This window comes from Balaenoptera physalus (assembly GCF_965194825.1).
Source record: "Balaenoptera physalus genome assembly, chromosome: 10".
Lineage (NCBI taxonomy): Eukaryota > Metazoa > Chordata > Mammalia > Artiodactyla > Balaenopteridae > Balaenoptera > Balaenoptera physalus.
The window spans coordinates 107,429,670-107,447,984 of record NC_138889.1 but is presented as its reverse complement, the minus strand read 5'-3'; the positions used below and the strand labels follow the sequence as shown (position 1 = coordinate 107,447,984).

Sequence of the window (18,315 nt, the reverse complement as noted above, 5' to 3'; positions counted from 1 at the left end):
CGTAGTCTTGCGCCCTCCAGGCGGTGGGCGGGGCGGCAGGCCGGAGGGCTGGGTGGGAGGGTGGCGTGGGTGAGGGGAATGGGGAGCCGGGGTTGGGGTGGCGGACTAGGGACGAGGACAAGGGCTAATGTCTTTGGAGAAAGGGGTTCCGTTCGGACATCCGCTCTGGGACATGAGGGAGTGGCTGGGTAAGCCGCAAAGGGTGGCGAGGGGGCGCGACAGGGCCCGCGGCCAGGGCGCCCGAGGCCAGGCCCGGACCCGCGGGCGGTCGCAACTGGAGCCTGGAAGCAGAGGGGCGCAGACGATGCGAGAAAAATTGTGGATGCCCTGGAACGGGCTCATCGTGATCGGGAAGAGAATGGAGCTCCTGGGTAGAAACACGCAAAAGCCTAGGATGTGGAACCCGAAGCTTGAGTCTGAGGACTGGAGACTGGAAGATGTGGAAAAGGCAGTCTTGAGAGGAAAGTCAGGCCGGAGTCAGGAAAGGATGGATGTGAAACGAGTGCGCAGTGTAGCAAGTGCATTACAGGCTTCCGCGGGTTTGCGGAAAGACAACTCGAGGTGTGGGGAAAGCAAGAAGTCAGACACGAAATAGAGGCTGAATCTGAGAATGCAGGGACTACAGCAGGGTCTAGGGGGGGATTTGGGTTTAAATAGAGGTTGAAGTTTATTGGAGTGGGAACCAGTGGAGAGGACTCGAGATGCAGAGGATACGAACTAGGGCAGAATGCGGAGGAGCTGAGGTCAAGTGGAGAGAAGCTGAGGTCAAGTGGAGAGAAGCTGAGGTCAGGTGGAGAGAAGCTGAGGTCGAGTGGAGAGAAGCAGAGGTCAAGTGGAGAGAAGCTGCTGTTCAGCGGGGAAAGGCGGGGATCCAGGGGAGAGAAGCTGGGGACTAGTGGAGAGAAATTGTAGGGTTCAAGAATGGGGAGCATAAATGAACAGAAAATTGAAAGAGTGGTGGAAGTTACTGGTGATGAAAGATTGATAGAAATTACTGATGCTGAGATGGACATTCCTTTTGAAAAGGTAGAGGAGAACAATGAAGAGATTGAGGAAGGATTGGAGGTTGAGGAGGATGTCTTGGATGAAGTGAATGATAATATTGATGAATCCGTTTCTATGGAAGAGAAAGATTGTAGACAAAGGTACCAGTGAATGAGGCAGATGAAGGATTTAAGGTAAAGAAGGAAAGAGAAGGAGATAGGGGAAGTACTGCAAGTCAGAGAGGAGAAATTAGAGACAAGCAGAAAGTTACTGACCCTGAAGGGGTAAATATGAGAGGGAAAGGAGAGCATCTTTGCCTAAGAGAAGAGAGAGTGGGAATGAAGAGCTACTGGGGATGAAGGCGGAGACCAGGACCAAAGGAAGTGAAGAAGAGTGATAAAGAGGGAAATGGAACATTTTGAGAAGAAAGAGAAGATTTGTTAATGTGTTGATAGGTAGAGGAAAAGTGGACACTGGTTTCTTGGAAAAGAGCTGTGACTGAGGAGCTTATAGAGAAATGTTTGAGAAATGGATTTGGGATAGGCTAGAAGGATTTAGTTTAACACATGATTGGGTTTATGCGATGTAGGAGAATGCATAGTGAGAAAAATGGAAAGTTACAGCAGGATAAGGATAGGTCATGAAGGTTGTGGACAGAGATGCAGGCTGGAGTGCAGTTTCTGAGAGAGGATCCTAAAGAATAATGAAGGGCTCCAAAGTGACAAAGGCAAGAGCAGAGATAAGAAAATAAAGAAGTGAAGAAAAAAAGTAAGAAGCCAAATCCCGCAACAGTGATTATGTTTGTTGGATTTTAAAGTTATTTCCTTTACTATTTCTGTACCCTCCTCTCCCATGTAGCCAATTTTACAGTGTAATGGGACAGGCCTCTCGCAGGGCCCTGTATATCTGGACTGAGCCCAGCCTCCCTGATCTTCCCTGTAACTAGCCCCCAGATTGTATCCAGAATAATTGCTGGGCTCCACTATTTTTTTTTAAATATATAAATGTATTTATTTATTTATTTTTGGCTACCTTGGGTCTTCGCTGCTGCGCACGGGCTTTCTCTAGTTACAGCGAGTGGGGGCTACTCTTCGATGCGGTGCGTGGGTTTCTCATTGCAGTGGCTTCTCTTGTTGCGGAGCACAGGCTCTAGGCACGTGGGCTTCAGTAGTTGTGGCATGCAGGCTCAGTAGTTGCGGCTCACGGGCTCTAGAGCGCAGGCTCAGTAGTTGTGGCGCTTGGGCTTGGTTGCTCCGCGGCATGTGGGATCTTCCCGGGCCAGGGATTGAACCCATGTCCCCTGCATTGACAGGCGGATTCTTAACCACTACGCCACCAGGGAAGTCCCGGGCGCCACTATTTTTTGAAAAATATGTATTTATTTGACTGCATCGGGTCTTAGTTGTGGCACGCAGGGATCTTCATTGCAGCACGTGGGCTCTCTGGTTATGGCATGCAGACTCTAGAGCATGCGGGCTCAGTAGTTGAGGCGTGTGGGCTTAGTTGCCCCATGGCATGTGGGATCTTAGTTCCCCAACCAGGGATCAAACCCCGTCCCCTGCATTGTAAGGGGGTTTCTTAACCACTGGACCACCAGGGAAGTCCCTGGGCTCCACCTTTTTAGTCACTTCACCATGATCACCATTTCCACAAGTTCCCCTTACCTCCACATCAAATTTGAATTTGAAGTGGTCTCAATTATTTTGTATTATTATTATCATTTCCATCTTTGACTTTTAATGATGCATCTAATCACATGGACTTTTCCCCTTGTGTCTGTCTCCTTTGGGGCTTTCTTTTATGTCTTCCACATGTCATCCACCATCCATTGTCACCCCAGGGAAGAGAGAAGATTCTCTGAGTATCTAGTGTCAAGGCATCAATATCAAGACTCTTGGGTAGGGATCTAAGAGGTTGCAAGAAGCAGTCATGGATACTTAGGATGAAAGGAATACGTCACCCTTTCTCCTCCACATACTTTTTAAAGTCTACAATTTATAAGGGGTAGAAACTTCATCATATCATAAGTCTCATAACACAGATTTATAATAGCCTCATGTTTTTTAATTGTTAAGTTTTCTACACACCCCTACCTAATTTTCCCATCTCCAAAAGTGCTGTTAAACTCTATGCCATATTTTTGTTCATATAGTCAAATCTAACAGATAATCTATCAATTCCTTTTTTTTTTTTTTCCTGGCAATTTCCTTCTTGGAGTCCTTTGTCCTCTGGGTCTGATGTAGGGTGGCTCATTCTAGGCTTGTTCCAGAGCTGCTTTCCTGAGCTTCTTAACACTTCTCTCTGTTTTTCTGTGTTGGTTCTCCTGCTGCCTGGATCTTAGATCTTCTTCCTCTTTTTTGTTTTACAGCCTCATTTTGGTCAACCACATCATCTAATAGCTTCCAAAGAAAGTAACCACGGGAGGTAAACTTTGTAACACCTTATCTGTCTGAAAATATTGATTCTTCTCTCATATTTGACTGATAGTTTAACTGGGTGTGCGATTCTAGGTTGACAATGTTTTTCCCTTAGAATTTCGAAGGCACGCTCTTCTAACTTCCAAGTGCTGCTGTTTATAAGTACAATTTTGTTCGTCTTCTTTTTTAAACTCTATGGATGTGACCTGTTTTCCTTTCATATGTAAATTACCTGTTTTCTACCACACATCGGCCCAACCTGCACTCTCACCCCATTTTCTGTGGTTTTCAGGGTGTGGGAGCCTGCATTATACTCATCTTTTTTTCTACTTATGTCACCCTCTTTTTCTTCTACTCTCTGGATAGAAAATGTTATTAACTTTATCTTCTTATCCTTTCTATTAGATTTTTAATTTTAACTCTCTTGTTCACTGATTGCTTCTTATTTTACATATAGCATTTCTGTTTTTGTTTCATGTACATGTGCTCTTAGCTCTCTGAGGAATTTTCCTGGTTTTAAGTTTTCTTCTGGTTTTCACATTGTTTCCTCTGAATTCCCTTCCACCCTTTCTGGTGTGTGAGTGTGTGTGTGTGTGTGTGTGTGTGTGTGTGTGTTGTTGGAGGTTTTCCTCAAATGTTTGATATTTGTCTATTCATATTTAAGAACAGGACACTGAGCAGAGCTAATTGGAAACTCTAGGTGCACAGCTGGGGCTTGTTAATTGATGGGCTTCATTCTAAGGTGACTGGAGCAGTGGGGGTTTTTTTAGTGGGTACCCTCAAATGTCAGAATCTGTAGATCACGTTGCAGGAACTCTTCAGTTTCTCCAGAGAAGATTCTCCAGTCTCCTATCTGGGGATTATTTGCATGGCCACCACTGTTGAGGTTCTGGCAGCAGGGCAAGGGGGATAGGGTTTTGGATCCAACATTCAGCACGCCAATTTTCACCCAGTCCTTTTGTTTTCAGCTCAGTGCTCACCACTACTTTCAGCTGTGCCTGGTGGCCCTGAGTCAATGTTTTGCAGACTCAATTTCTCCAAAGAATAAACCGTCTGATATCCCGCAAGGGGTCATTGCCAGGCTAAAAAGGGCTGGAGAAGGGATTTGTTGAGTTTAACTGATTTATATACAGACTTCTAATCAATTTCCCTGTTTTCAGCTCCATGACTTTCTCCTTCCACCTGAGGTATCTGGTCCCTTCAGGTCCTGAACTTTTGGGGGGACAAGTAGAGTGAACTGTTACTCTTTTGGTTTGTATTCTCCTCTTTAAGTCCCAGCTTCCCACACGCTGCTAAGTTAGTTCCCCCTCCATCTCCAAAATTTTGTTGACCTCTCTGATCCACTGTTGTCTGCTCTCCTGCTCCTTTTGTCTTTGTGTTTTTTTTTTTAAGTTTTTTTTTAAAATTAATTAATTTATTTATTTTTGGCTGTGTTGGGTCTTCATTTCTGTGCGAGGGCTCTCGCTAGTTGCGGCATGCGGGGGCCACTCTTCATCGTGGTGCGCGGGCCTCTCATTATCGTGGCCTCTCTTGTTGCGGAGCACAGGCTCCAGACGCGCAGGCTCAGTAGTTGTGGCTCACGGGCCTAGTTGCTCCACGGCATGTGGGATCCTCCCAGACCAGGGCTTGAACCCATGTCCCCTGCATTAGCAGGCAGATTCTCAACCACTGCACCACCAGGGAAGCCCCTGTCTTTGTGGTTTTATACCATATTTATTCCTTTATTTTCATCTTGGTGGGGTTTGGAGATAAACATATATATTTGTTCAATCTGCCATGTTTGACAAAAGTTCTCCTCCATTACCTTTTCATTGTTCTTAATCAAATTCTCAGAGAGTAACTGTTATTTTCATCTTGAGGGTACTTTGCTATTTTCTTTTTTTCTCCTCTTAGTTTATCCCTCTCCCCCTTTCCCTTTTGGTAACCATAAGTTTGTTTTCTATGTGAGTCTATTTCTGTATTGTAGATAAATTCATTTGTATCTTCTTTTTTTTTTTTAAGATTCCACATATAAGCGTTATCATATGAAATTTGTCTTTCTCTGTCTGGCTTACTTCACTTAGTATGATAATCTCTAGGTCCATCCATGTTGCTGTAAATGGCATTATTTCATTCTTTTTTATGGCTGAGTAATATTCCATCACACACACACACACGCACACACACACACACATATATATACACATACACACACACACACATACACACACACACACACACACACACACACACACACACACATACCACATCTTCTTTATCCATTTATTTGTCAATGGACATTTAGGTTCCATGTCTTGGCTGTTGTAAATAGTGTTGCAATGAACATTGAGGTGTATGTATGTTTTTGAATTATAGTTTTCTTCAGATATATGCCCAGGAGTGGGATTGCAGAATCATATGGTAACTCTATTTTCAGTTTTTTAAGGAACCTCCATACTGTTCTCTATAGTTGTTGTACCAATTTGCATTCCCACCAGCAATGTATGAGTGATCCTTTTTCTCCACACCCTCTCCAGCATTTATTATTTGTAGGCTTTTTGATGATGGCCTTGCTATTTTCTTTATGAATTTTCCTGTGTGCAAGTGGCTAACACGATGAACAAATCAACTGTATTATTGTACTGCTACTGCAGTGTACAACAAACTGTCCCAAATCAGTTATTGTAAATATGCTATAATTTCTCGTATCTTAAAAAAAACAAACAAAACCTTTTCTGGCTGCACATTCCCCTCTAGTTACGGTCCCATTTTTCTTCCTCCCTGTGCTAGGCACAGAAGCGGCCCCGAAAGATATATTCCCTTCCTAACCCCAGGAACCTGTGACTATTACCCCTGTGGCAGAAGAGTGAATGTTACTTTATATGGTGAAAGATGTGATTAAGTTAAAGATCTTGAGAGAAGGAGCTTATTCTGGATAATCTGGGTGAGCCCAATATGCCGGCACAGGTGTCCTTATAAGGAGAGGGACAGAAGGAGATCAGACACACACAGAAGAGGAGGAGGCAGTATGGCCCCAGAGGCAGAGACCGGAGTGAGGCAGCCACAAGTCAAGGAATGTTAATAGCCACCAGAGGGTGGAAAGCACACAATGGGGTCTTCCCTAGAGCCTCTGCAGGGAGTGTGGCCTCTCTCAATACCTTGATTTGGGCCTCTAGAACTGTGAGAGAATAAACTTCTGTCATTTTAAGCCACCGAGTTTGTGGTAATCTGTTACAGCAGCTCTAGGAAATTAATACACTCCCTTCACAGCTAAATTCCTCCAAAAAGTTATCTATGCTTATTTCTCCTCCATTCCTTTTTATCCAGTTTTACATATATATATGTATATATGTATATATATATACATATATATATTTTTGGCTGTGTTGGGTCTTTGTTGCTGCTCATGGGCTTTTCTCTGGTTGTGGTGAGCCGGGGCAACCCTTCGTTGCGGTGCATGGGCTTCTCACTGCGGTGGCTTCTCTTGTTTCGGAGCACGGGCTCTAGGCGTGTGGACTTCAGTTGTTGTGGTGCGTGGGCTCAGTAGTTGTGGCTCGCGGGCTCTAGAGCGCAGGCTCAGTAGTTGTGGCGTACGGGCTTAGTTGCTCCGCGGAATGTGGGATCTTCCCAGACCAGGGCTCGAACCCGTGGCCCCTGCATTGGCAGGTGGATTCTTAACCACTGCGCCACCAGGGAAGACCTATCCAATTTTTTATATTGGACATTTTAATATATACAGAAAAATTGAAAGATTAGAACAATAGGCAATTAAATATTCTCTTCTAGATTCAGCAGTTGATAACAGTTTGCCCTATTTGCTTTTTTTTTTTTTTAAAGGAATTCTTTTATTTTTATTATTTATTTATTTATTTTTTTCATCCTTGTCTGCGTTGGGTCTTTGTTTCTGTGGAAGGGCTTTCTCCAGTTGCGGCAAGCGGGGGCCACTCCTCATTGCGGTGCGCGGGGCCCCCCACTATCGCGGCCTCTCTTGTTGCGGAGCACAAGCTCCAGACGCACAGGCTCAGTAGCTGTGGCCCACGGGCCCAGCCGCTCCGCGGCATGTGGGATCCCCCCAGACCAGGGCTCAAACCCGCGTCCCCCGCACCGGCAGGAAGACTCTCAACCACTGCGCCACCAGGGAAGCCCTGCCCTATTTGCTTTATGTCTATATATTTCAGCATATATCTCCTAAGAATAGAGACATTCTCCTACATACCCATAATACCTAAGCAAATTAAAATTTTTTTTAATTTAATAAATTAAAAATTAAGAATAATTCCCTAATATCATCTAATATTCAATCTATATTCAAATGTCCTTCCTTGTCCCCAAAATATCTTTTATAAAATTTTTCCCGTGGTCCAGGATCCAATCAAGGCTCATATGTTGAATGTGATTGTTAACTCTTTAATCTACGTTAATCTCCCACTTGTTTTTTTAGATGAAATTGTATTTTTAGTGTAATAGGAAGCCACTGGAATTTTTTTTTTAATTTTTTTATTTTTTTTTTATTTATGGCTGTGTTGGGTCTTCGTTTCTGTGCGAGGGCTTTCTCCAGTTGTGGCAAGCAGGGGCCACTCTTCATCGCGGTGTGCGGGCCTCTCACTATCGTGGCCTCTCTTCTTGCGGAGCACAGGCTCCAGATGCACAGGCTCAGTAATTGTGGCTCACGGGCCCAGCTGCTCCGTGGCATGTGGGATCCTCCCAGACCAGGGTTCGAACCCGTGTCCCCTGCATCGGCAGGCAGATTCTCAACCACTGCGCCACCAGGGAAGCCCCTCCCACTTGTTTTTAACAACTTTGACTTTTTAACGAATTCTGGCCTGTATTCTTATAGATGGCCAACATTCTGGATTTATCTGATTGCATCTAGATGATGTCATTTAGCTGGATGTTCTATCTGTTATAGTTCTTGTATACCCAAAATTGGGGCTTTTGGCCCAGTTTCTTTCTCTGGAGCATTCATCGGAATCGGAGTTTCCCTTCTGTGGTTGTTTACTATCTATGTCTCCCCACTAGAATGTAAGCTCCATGAGGGAATGACGTATGTCTGCTGGGTTACTTGTTCTAATCCACTGTCTAACCAACACATCACAGGCACTCAGCATGTATTTGTGGTATGAATCAGTCCTTCATATTCAGTGACTTTACCTGTCTTAATACTATTTAACATCTATTGAGAAGTTGCTGTAATAATTTATGCTGTTCCTTAGAATATCTCAGACTTTTTGAAGGCTCAGATGCCTGAAAATGTCTTATTCCACACTTGTCTAGGCTCGTCTAGGTAAAGAATTTCCTTCAGCAGTTCGAAGGCATGCCCCTTCGTTATCTCCCTTCAAGTATGGCCATCAAGCATCCAGATCTATTTTATGCTTGAGCCACTGTACACAACCAGGTGTTCAGTGTATGTGGGCTGTTTTCTTCTCTTTGGCTCCATTATTTCTGCTTATTTATTGGTCAGAAGTTTATAGCTTGCTCTTTCTTCCATTCTCTAGGAGCTCTGATCTCATAGTTAAGACAACAAAGTAGAGATATTGGGTGTGGGCAGAGTTGTAAAGATAAGCTGCAGAAGGCTTAAGCCTATTAGTAGGATGTTTTTAACAAATGAGGATTGCTAACATTTACTGAATTCTTATAATAATCAGAATCATCTCATAGGCACCATGCTGAGCGCTTTACATGTTCTCTATCATCTATTCCTTCCAACAACTCTCTGAGATAAGAACTATCACTCTATCAGCTCTACCAGCTAGAAACTTCCCCGGGCCAGGCCCTGAGCCAAGGCAGCCTGACCCCAGACCCGCATGGGAAACCACCCTGCTGAACTGCCTCTGTTCTTACTAGCCAAACCCCACAACCTGTTCTCCTAGCCTGCCAAAGCGAGGTCTGCCATCCTGCTTGGGGGGCGGGGAGTGAGGCCATGGAGCCACCCTTCCATTCCTTGAGTGAATGTTTGTTGTTTTTGTTTTGTTTTTTGTTTGTTTTGTTTTTTAAATTTTGTTTTTGGCTGCCGCAAGGTGTGCAGGATCTTAGTTCCCAGACTAGGAATGGAACCCTCGCCCCCTGCAGTGGAAGTGCGGAGTCTTAACCACTGGACCGGCAGGGAAGTCCCAGTGAATGTTTGTTGAATGAGCGCTTCAGAGACAAGTTTTTAAGAACATAAATGCCAAAAAAAAATGATGTTTATTTTCTTTCTCAGATCTCTGCCTTCCCAAGACCATCCACTGCTGGCCTCCTCTGGTGATTATCTGAGTACCGAGGAATTGTTGCCTTTCTTATAAGAAGCCTGCACAGGCACCAGGTCAAGACGAGCAGTTTTCGGTTGTGTGGGTCTCTCAGATTACGCCTCACAGTATATAAATTGTGAACCAAATAATCAGACTTGTTCTTTGGCTGGATTACATTTTCTCCTGGAATATCAGATGCATTCCACCAAGACCACAGAAAGAAAAAGTGAAGATCAAGAAACTGTGACACCGCTTTGTAAGTGCAGATATTTTCAATCATCTGGGTAGTTACAACGTTACATATATGTATAATATCCTTTTTTACTAAACTTAACCAAAATGCACACACTACAGGGAATTAAGAGCTCCTGAGTGATTTTATGTATTTTTATTATTCTTTCTTTGCATATTCCCAAAGATCCCTGTTTCTAACAACAGGTTGTATTAAAAATGACATCATTGTTTGGCTTTTGTTCAAATGCCCTCTTGGTCCCATTAATTCATTCAGCCAGCACTGAACACTCACCATGTGCTAGTTGGGAATGCAACAAATATAAGGACCAGGTTCTTGCCCTTGGCCTCCTGTCTATCTCACGTTGAGACAGATGTCTCAGTAAGCCAGTTACCACGCATTGTGAGATGGGCTTGAAGGGACATAGGTACTAAGTGTGGTGGGAAACGCAGAGGAGGGAGGGCCTGACTCTGGGGGCTGGTTAGGGGGCTGACCAGAGAAGGCTTCATGGTGGAGATGACCATTTAAGGCTGGACTTCAAAGGGTGAGAAGGGGTTGACGTTGGGTGAGAAGAAGAGAAACAAACATTCTAAGTAGAAAGAATAGTGTTGCTGATGTATGATGACCAGGAACCGTGTGGCTCGTTCTGGAAAAGGCGAGAAAAGTAGTTTGGTGTGGCCGGAGCAGAGAGAGGATTATAGAGACCGGTAGGATGTGAGCTGAGGGAGAGCCTGGGGACAGCCTTGAATGCAGGACTAAGGAAGTTGGCCTTTGTTCTCTAGGTGACAGGGAGAATGACGCCAGCAGATCTTTGCTTTAAGTAATTTGCTGAGCCGAGAGATCGAATCAGCTGGGCGCAGTATGAGGGTGGGTCAAAGTGGGACACTAAGTAGCTCCCCGGCACAGAGTCCCCTGCTCAGTAAAGCAGGAGGTATGTTCATTAGATCGATGTAAGGAACAGTTCAGAGTTGAGAGGACGAGGCTATGAACTACGGCACAGAAAGTGGGGATGAAAACAAGAGGATAGACTGGAGAGGGTTTTAGGAGACCTATTTAACAGGATTTGCTGATTAATTGTGAATGACGGTGAGGAGGGAGGCACCAAGCTTACAGCTAATCGTGTCTGATATCTATCAGCAAATGCTTACTTTGCAGTTAGATGCTTTGCCTGCAGGATCTCCTTTACTCCCATAATCGCCATATGAGCAGGGTTGTGTTACTATCTGCATTTTATAGATGAGGAAGTTGGAGCCTGGACTGGTCAATCAAAGTGATTAGGCAGGTACATCACTTTGAATCTAAGGACTTGAACCCAAGGGAGGGACGTGACGCAACCAACCAGGGAGCAGTTAATGAGTGGCAGATTTGGGCCGGAACCCACTGGAACCACCTACTACTCCCCAGATTCAGGAACAGGCTGCCCAAGCACCATATCAAGCCACAGATGTGTAGTGTTTGGATAGAATATTCTTAAAGCAGTTTTTAGAACGAACTGCTAATGTTTAAAAATCTAGAGTTCATATTAAAACCTGGGTTTCTGGTTTTTCTTGAAAAGTAAGAAGATCTGGCCACCCTGGGCCCATATGGCAACCCTTGCTGCCTGTCTGCATTCCTGTGCTCTGCAGTTGGCCAGAGCCCGCCTGCCTGCCTGGGGTCCCTGCCCACCTTTGCAGGTGCCCGAGTTTGCTGGTCCAGTTTGATGCCAAGCTGTGCTTGTGCATTTGATCTCGTGTCAAGCTGAGGCCTCCATTGATGACCAAATACTCTTTTTGAATGTTAGGGAATATAAGATAAAAACAGTAACGTGTTTTGCTTTGTTTGTTTTTTCTTTCATGCTGTGGGAATTGAGAAAAACTAAATACCCACCCATGCTTGAGTGCCCACAGGGAGGAGGGTTACATACAGGCAGTGTAGGCCAAAGGTGAATGGTCATGGTTCCTGAAACCAGCACCCATTAAAATGAAATATCAATCATCCCATGGAAAATGGCCAAAGTAGTGGCAGCTATACAAATCATGCTGTGATTTTTTTCTGTTTAATTTGTTTTGTAATTAATAATTTGCTTGAATTTTGAGCTGTGTACTTTGGACGTATTATAAGGAAGCTTCTAGAGAAAATACGTGTGTGTATGCGTGTGTGTGTGTGTGTGTGTATCATAGCTTACATAGCTTGGAATTCTCTGCAGAAATTCAATTTCAGAACATTTTTAAAAGATTTTACGACTTTACTAAAAGTTGAAAACATGCTTCCGTACCATTAAGTTAGAATGTGAGGCACAGGATGGCAAACAGGTATCTGTCCATGTTAAATATTTTGTTCCATTTAAGATGCAACAAGGCCCATGGCAGCAGTCAGTTTGGACAAATGATAGATTTTTATGCTTGTGTGAGTTTGTTCGCAATTTGAAAACTGCACTTAGAGACACAGGTTCAAACAGGTGCAAGGAACAGAGCTGACACCAGAGCTTCAGGAGTTTGGCCCCTAATCGGTGTGACCCCAGACAGTTTTCCACCATGCCTGGCTGCCTGATTCAGAGGCTGAAGAAAGGCAGCTGCTGCTGCTGGGCACGAATTTCTCAGAGGCCACTGGGTATCATTCTGGGATGGCCACTGGGTTTCAGAGGTGCATTGTCCATCTCGCAAGGGTCACCCATCCTGTCAGACCACCCTGACCCAACTGTTAAGAGGCCAGCCCTGCAAGCTTTCCCTGAGAGCCTGAATTAATTGTACAAGGTTGGCATTGCAGATCAGTTTGGTCTCAGGAGCCATTTCTACCCTGATTACTCAAGGCTTGCGAGGCCATACCCTGGTGCTCCTTGGACTCTGACCCCTGCCTAGCACGTTCTCCTTCCTCCTTCCTCTCCTCCTCAGAGACTCCCTGGTGTGCACTCCCAGGGTGGGTCCCGGACGCGGACTCGTGTTGTGGTCAGTTCTTCCATTCTCGGCTGTATTGCCCAGAATCCACCATGTCTTATTGATATCGTATAGACAAGTGCCCATACTAGGTGGTTGGCACTGTGCTGAGCCAGAGATACAACAGACAGGTGCCTCCCCTTGGAGACAAGGGGAGCACGAAGGGACTCATTCCTGAACAACGTAGCACTTTGTCATAGTGCTCTAACAACTGGTATTTTTTTTTAACCTTTCTCTATTTATTTATTTATTTTTAACATCTTTATTGGAGTATAATTGTGTTACAATGTTGTGTTAGTTTCTGCTGTATAACAAAGTGAATCAGCTATATGTATACATATATCCCCATATCCCCTCCTTCTTGTGTCTCGCTCCCACCCTCCCTATCCCACCCCTCTAGTTGGTCACAAAGCGCCGAGCTGACCCCCCCGTGCAATGCAGCTGCTTCCCACTATAACAACTGGTATTGTATCTCAGTCACATTACAGTTTCATTTTTGTGGTGTGGCTTAAAAAGCCTAGGCTCCCCAAAAGATCCAGCCAGGTTCATGGTAAAATTCTACTACTTATTCATTCTTTAACAAATATTTATCAAGCACCTATTATTTGGCACTATTCCAGAAGTCACGATTGTAACAGAGAACAAAACTGACAGATATCCCTGTTCTGTTGCTTACGCTATTGTAAGCAGGAGACAGAAAAATTGTGTCAATATGTAATATGAGCTAAGAATTTTGAAGAAAAACCAAGCAGAGTAAGGGAGAGAGAATGACAAGAGTGGGGTGTTTGGGCTGCTCTTTTAGATAAGGTGGTTGGGGAAGGCCTTTCTGATGAGGTGACTCTCCAAGTGGGGCCCAGACGGAGGTGAGAGAGAAGTAGGAAGTCCTTTTTGGAGGAAGTCCTTTTTGGAGGAAGTCCTCTTCAGGCAGGAGGCCTCGCGGACAGCGCCTCCCAGTGGCGAGTGCGTCTGGCCTGTCTGAGGAACAGGAAGTCGCTGCCGGGACCTCTGCACTTCTCGGTTTCCTCCTCTGCAAGTCCATGGGCTTGTCGTGAGGAACAGATGAAATCACTTATGTGGAAACATTTATGTAAACCATCAGGCACTGTATCAAAATTATTCTCTTTATATTGACTTATCAAGTATTTGTAGAATGTCTAAATCATCATGGATCGTAATTATTATATTACGATTCTGCCCTTTCATTTTTTTTATTATTGAGGTGAAATTCATATAACGTATAATTAACCATTTTAAAGTGTATGATCCAGTGACATTTAGTGCCTTCACACTGTTGTGCAACGACTACCTCTATTTAGTTCCAAAACTTTTTCATCACCCTGCCTTTTCACTTTTAATATTAGTTTATGTTACCACTCTTGAAAAAGGACTTTTTTCCCCATATCTGACTGCCCTTCCTGGCTGGCCTTCACCAGTTCTTATGATTCATCCATGTGTTTATTCAGCAGATTGTTTATCAGGCATCTGCTGTGCAGTTGGCACCATGCTGGATAGGTACTGGGGTTACAGAGGACACACAGGTCCCTGCATTTAGAGGTCTCATAATCCACTGGGGGATTTAGACAATGAACATAAGTTATCAGAAAATTGATTTAAATTATGATATAAATGCTTATAAGAAAAAATGCTTTGAAAATTATGTTTAAAACATTTGTGAAGTGATTAAAGCTACCAGAAGTGAGATGCCACTAGCTATTAGAGCTTAGAATAACATGACTATATTGTTTTTATCATTGTGCCTCTGGTTCAGAGACACTGGCGTGAAAGATCACCTCAGGAAAGTGACCTGGATGATGTCAGGGCATAGAGTGAGCAGGCAGGCAGAGGTAGAAAACAGTGGTACTTCATTCATTTCCTCCTGATAACGACCCTTTCAAGGACAGATACTGTTAACCATCCCTCCCATTTTATAGATGTGGAAACTGAGACTTAGAAGGTCCTGCCTTGCCTAATGCCACCTGGTGGGCCTTCTAGCCAATGTTTCCCTTCAGCCATCTGTCCGGCAAAATGGAAAAGCATTTTGTCCAATAGAGGGCAGTCGCACATCTGGTTGGAAGAAGAGGTTGGTCAGCATCTACCCAGCCCAGATGGCGTGCTCCCAGCCTTCCAGGGGAGGGCGCTGCTAGGCTGGCCTCGGAGTCATCTCGCCAGACCTCCCCGGGTCCTGCCTTCCTGCCCACTCCCCTCCCACCCTCCCACCGAGACGCCTGACCCAGCAAGCTCTCAGCACCCTCGGGCCTTTTCATGCACACATCGTTTTCCTAGATGATTGTTTCTTAATCATGCTGTGGAATAACAAATCAGGGCTAGTAACCCAAGTGACCTCAAGTGATGAGCTAGTGATCACCAAACATGGGTAGAGCCCTCCGGGCAGGAGTCCGGAAAATGCTAGTGTGATCCTCATGGCCGCGTGGTGCGACGGTGCCACCGTGGTGCCACCGCAGCACGTCCATCATGTAGGCACAATCTTGGGGTTTCTTTAGGCGGGATGACCTGGCAGCATTTCCACCCCACCCACAGCTAGTTTCGCTTTCCTAATGTTGTTAAAATGTACCTTCTAACTGAAGTAGGGTGGTTGAACAGGTTCCAACATTTTACTTAGCTTTTTTATGTGATCATTGAAGATTTCGTCCTTCTAGTGGGTCTCTTTTCTCCTCTGTCTGGAAGATGCCCAGGACTGTCGTCTTTGGCATTTGTCCACAGTCCAGGTTCTAATAGCTTTTGGACTGTGGTTTAATTTTAACCATAAAACCTTCTTTTGGAAGAATTACTTTTTAATCTGGAAAGAGCCAGTCTGATAGAGAGCAGAAACACCTCCTGCTGGGAATCAGTAGGCGAAGTTATGTTCATGTACTGCTGACATATCTCTTTTTAAAGGGAGGGGGGACAGGCGCTGATTTGATGGGAAAAAATGAAAATGAAAATTGTGGATAGGTCAGTTTGGAGTACTGTTTGAACGTCTGCTTTAATCAATGTGATAAACTCTGGTGTCCAAGGAGAGTGGGCAGCGGGAGGGAACTGAGGGGTGAAATGATTGAGAGATCCCTGGGTTCACCTATTAAGCTGAGTGCAGCAGTGAAAGGTTTCTTCTCACTGTGCTGTGGGCAACCATGTGGCATCACCTTTCTGGGACAATCTCAATTTCAGAGACAGAAGACACTGGCCTTTTGCCAGGCCACGCGTCAGACTGCCACCAATTCTCAGTTCTGAAAATGTGGTCATCGGAGGGGCCTGTTAGCAGTGTGACAGATGTTATCTCCTCAGGAATGACCTTACTCAGGCTGTGAAGCCCCGAGTCCCTGCACTCGTTGGGGTATGCTGAATTCCTCCTCTTCCCTAAAACTGCAAGTCTTTTGGTAATAATTACCTGCATTTGTAGGACCTTAAAGGATTTTTGATACAGCAAGACAGAAATTGGTTATCTACCTTTTTTTCAGTTTAGGTGGCAAACTTCTTCTTTGGTGATTAAAAAAAAAAATCAAAGATGAAAAGAAAATGGAACATGCAATGGAGACCAATTCTAGAAAAAAAAAGATTTGTGCCAGTCCCAGCTGAGGCACACAAATCTGGGAAGACTTACCCTTTTTACAGAAACAGTCTTCTCTTTACCAGAGATTCATGCTTAGACTTATTTAAATATGAAACTTTTCTGGAGCATGTAAGTAGGAGGGAGGACAGAAAAACCAGAGGCTAACTATCAAAAGTTGTTATCAGTGGAAGATGAGTCTTATATGAAAACAAAGGGTCTGATTACCCAGTGAGTCAGTAAGGGCTGAGACCTCCGTTTAGAAAAATCTGACCTGTGCTGACTTCAGGGCAGGTGCATAAAGCCAGATATGGCCATGCTGGCCGCCTTATCGGTCCCACAGAAGCTTCTCAAAGCAGAGACTGTGCCTTTCACAGCTCCTCACTGCTGTGGTTCCTCATTCAGAACACTCAACGACTGTCAGATCAACGTGTTTATCGGTTAGATTTGATGCGTGTAAGGAGAACAGTACATCCACTCATGACCTAATCTGGCGCAGAATCAGAAGCCAGTGCTTCTCACTCCTCTTGCCTCTGGAAGTGGACTGAACAAGAAGAGAGAAGGCAAAAGTTTCACGTGCCTGGAGGGAAACAGATGCTACAGAGATGAATTTTAAAAGAAAGCAAGCAAGCTGAGTTAATCTGCGAGTTTGATCGTCACTAAGAATGCGATTCTGTTTCATCATTCAGTTTCTAGCTCAGCCTTCCAGCTGAGACCTGTGCAGCAGCGTCTCTGGAAGCTCCTTCATTCTCAGGCCTTCTCCTTGCCCCCTGGGCACAGTTCCTCACTCGCACCTGGGCTGCTACCTCCCAGGACACCCTTCAGGACCCTTCCTGAGTCCACCTACGAACCTGCCCAAGGCAGAGGGATTGGGGCGGCACTCTCGGGTGATGCTACGCTTCCCGAAGGGTGCTGTCACCCCTAGAAAGGATTTCTGCTCGGTGATGTCTCCGAGGAGTCCAGGGAGGTAACCGGCTGTGCACTGATTCAGTTGGGAGGGAGATAGCACAGCCTTTATATGGCTCTCTGGTCGAACTAAATCAGCCTGGGGAAGGGCAGGTCTGTGTCTCCAGCTGGCGTGGGAGTGGGAAAGTGGCATCGGGAACTTTTGCACCAAGAATCCTTAGGATGTTATGAGGTTTCTCCACAGTTCCCTTATCTTAAATTTTTACCCATTCATCCAGTGTGCACAGGATTGGGGCATCTCTTTTGTCTTGGTTATATCCTCAGAAGCACAGGAAAACTCATGAGAATGACAGAGTCTGGAAAACAAAAGTGCACAGAGGAGGCTCAGGCTATTGGGGCAGATGCCAGAAGCTCTGGGATATTTGAGGGTGGCTGTGGACAAAGAGTCCACCTTGGGGTGTAAGGAGAACACTTCTGCATTATTGGCCAGTGAGCAATGCCCTCTAAATAATCTTAGGAAGGAATGGAGGGACTTCCCTGGTGGTCCAGTGGTTAAGAATCCGCCTTCCAATGCAGGGGACGCGGGTTCAATCCCTGGTTGGGGAACTAAAATCCCACATGCCGCAGGACAACTAAGCCTGCACACTGCAACTACTGAGCCCGCGCGCTCTGGAGCCTGCGCGACACAACCAGAGAGAAGCCCGTGGGCCGCAATGAAAGATCCCGCGTGCCGCAACTAAGACACAATGCAGCCAATAAATACATAAATAAATAAATAAATAAAAAGAAAGGAATGGAACCAAGGGGGTAAGTCGGAGTATATGTAGTGGCCCTGGTTATGAGATTGTCTGTCTATCTGTTTAGTTAACAGATTATTCCATGGTGAGGGCAGCAAGGTCATGTGTAGCCCTGAATATTAGCAATGCTGTCCTGGGGCTCTGAAAAAAGAGGTGACAAAGTATTCAGCTACAGGCTTGCTCTTTCTTAGTGTCCAGGCTGGCATGCACCAGACAGAGAGCAAAATCTTGAAGTGGCACCCCAAGTGTTAGTTCTGCAGAACAAACCTGGAAAGGGAGAGCACCTTTAGATCCAGCCAGGGCAGCGAGGCCCCAGA

General features: G+C 45.1%; 1 long non-coding RNA gene across 2 annotated transcripts; it reads left to right on the top strand.

Annotated features, from left to right (window-relative positions):
* The first annotated feature begins 55 nt into the window (after positions 1–55).
* On the top strand, positions 56–14,874 carry LOC309668333. 2 transcript variants are annotated; one of them, XR_014268191.1, is made up of 3 exons: positions 56–1,752; positions 9,580–9,863; positions 11,395–14,874. It is a non-coding gene; the product is annotated as an uncharacterized lncRNA (long non-coding RNA). The 2 variants fall into 2 exon arrangements; XR_014268192.1 differs by having other exon boundaries at positions 56–3,408.
* The last annotated feature ends 3,441 nt before the right edge of the window (positions 14,875–18,315 follow it).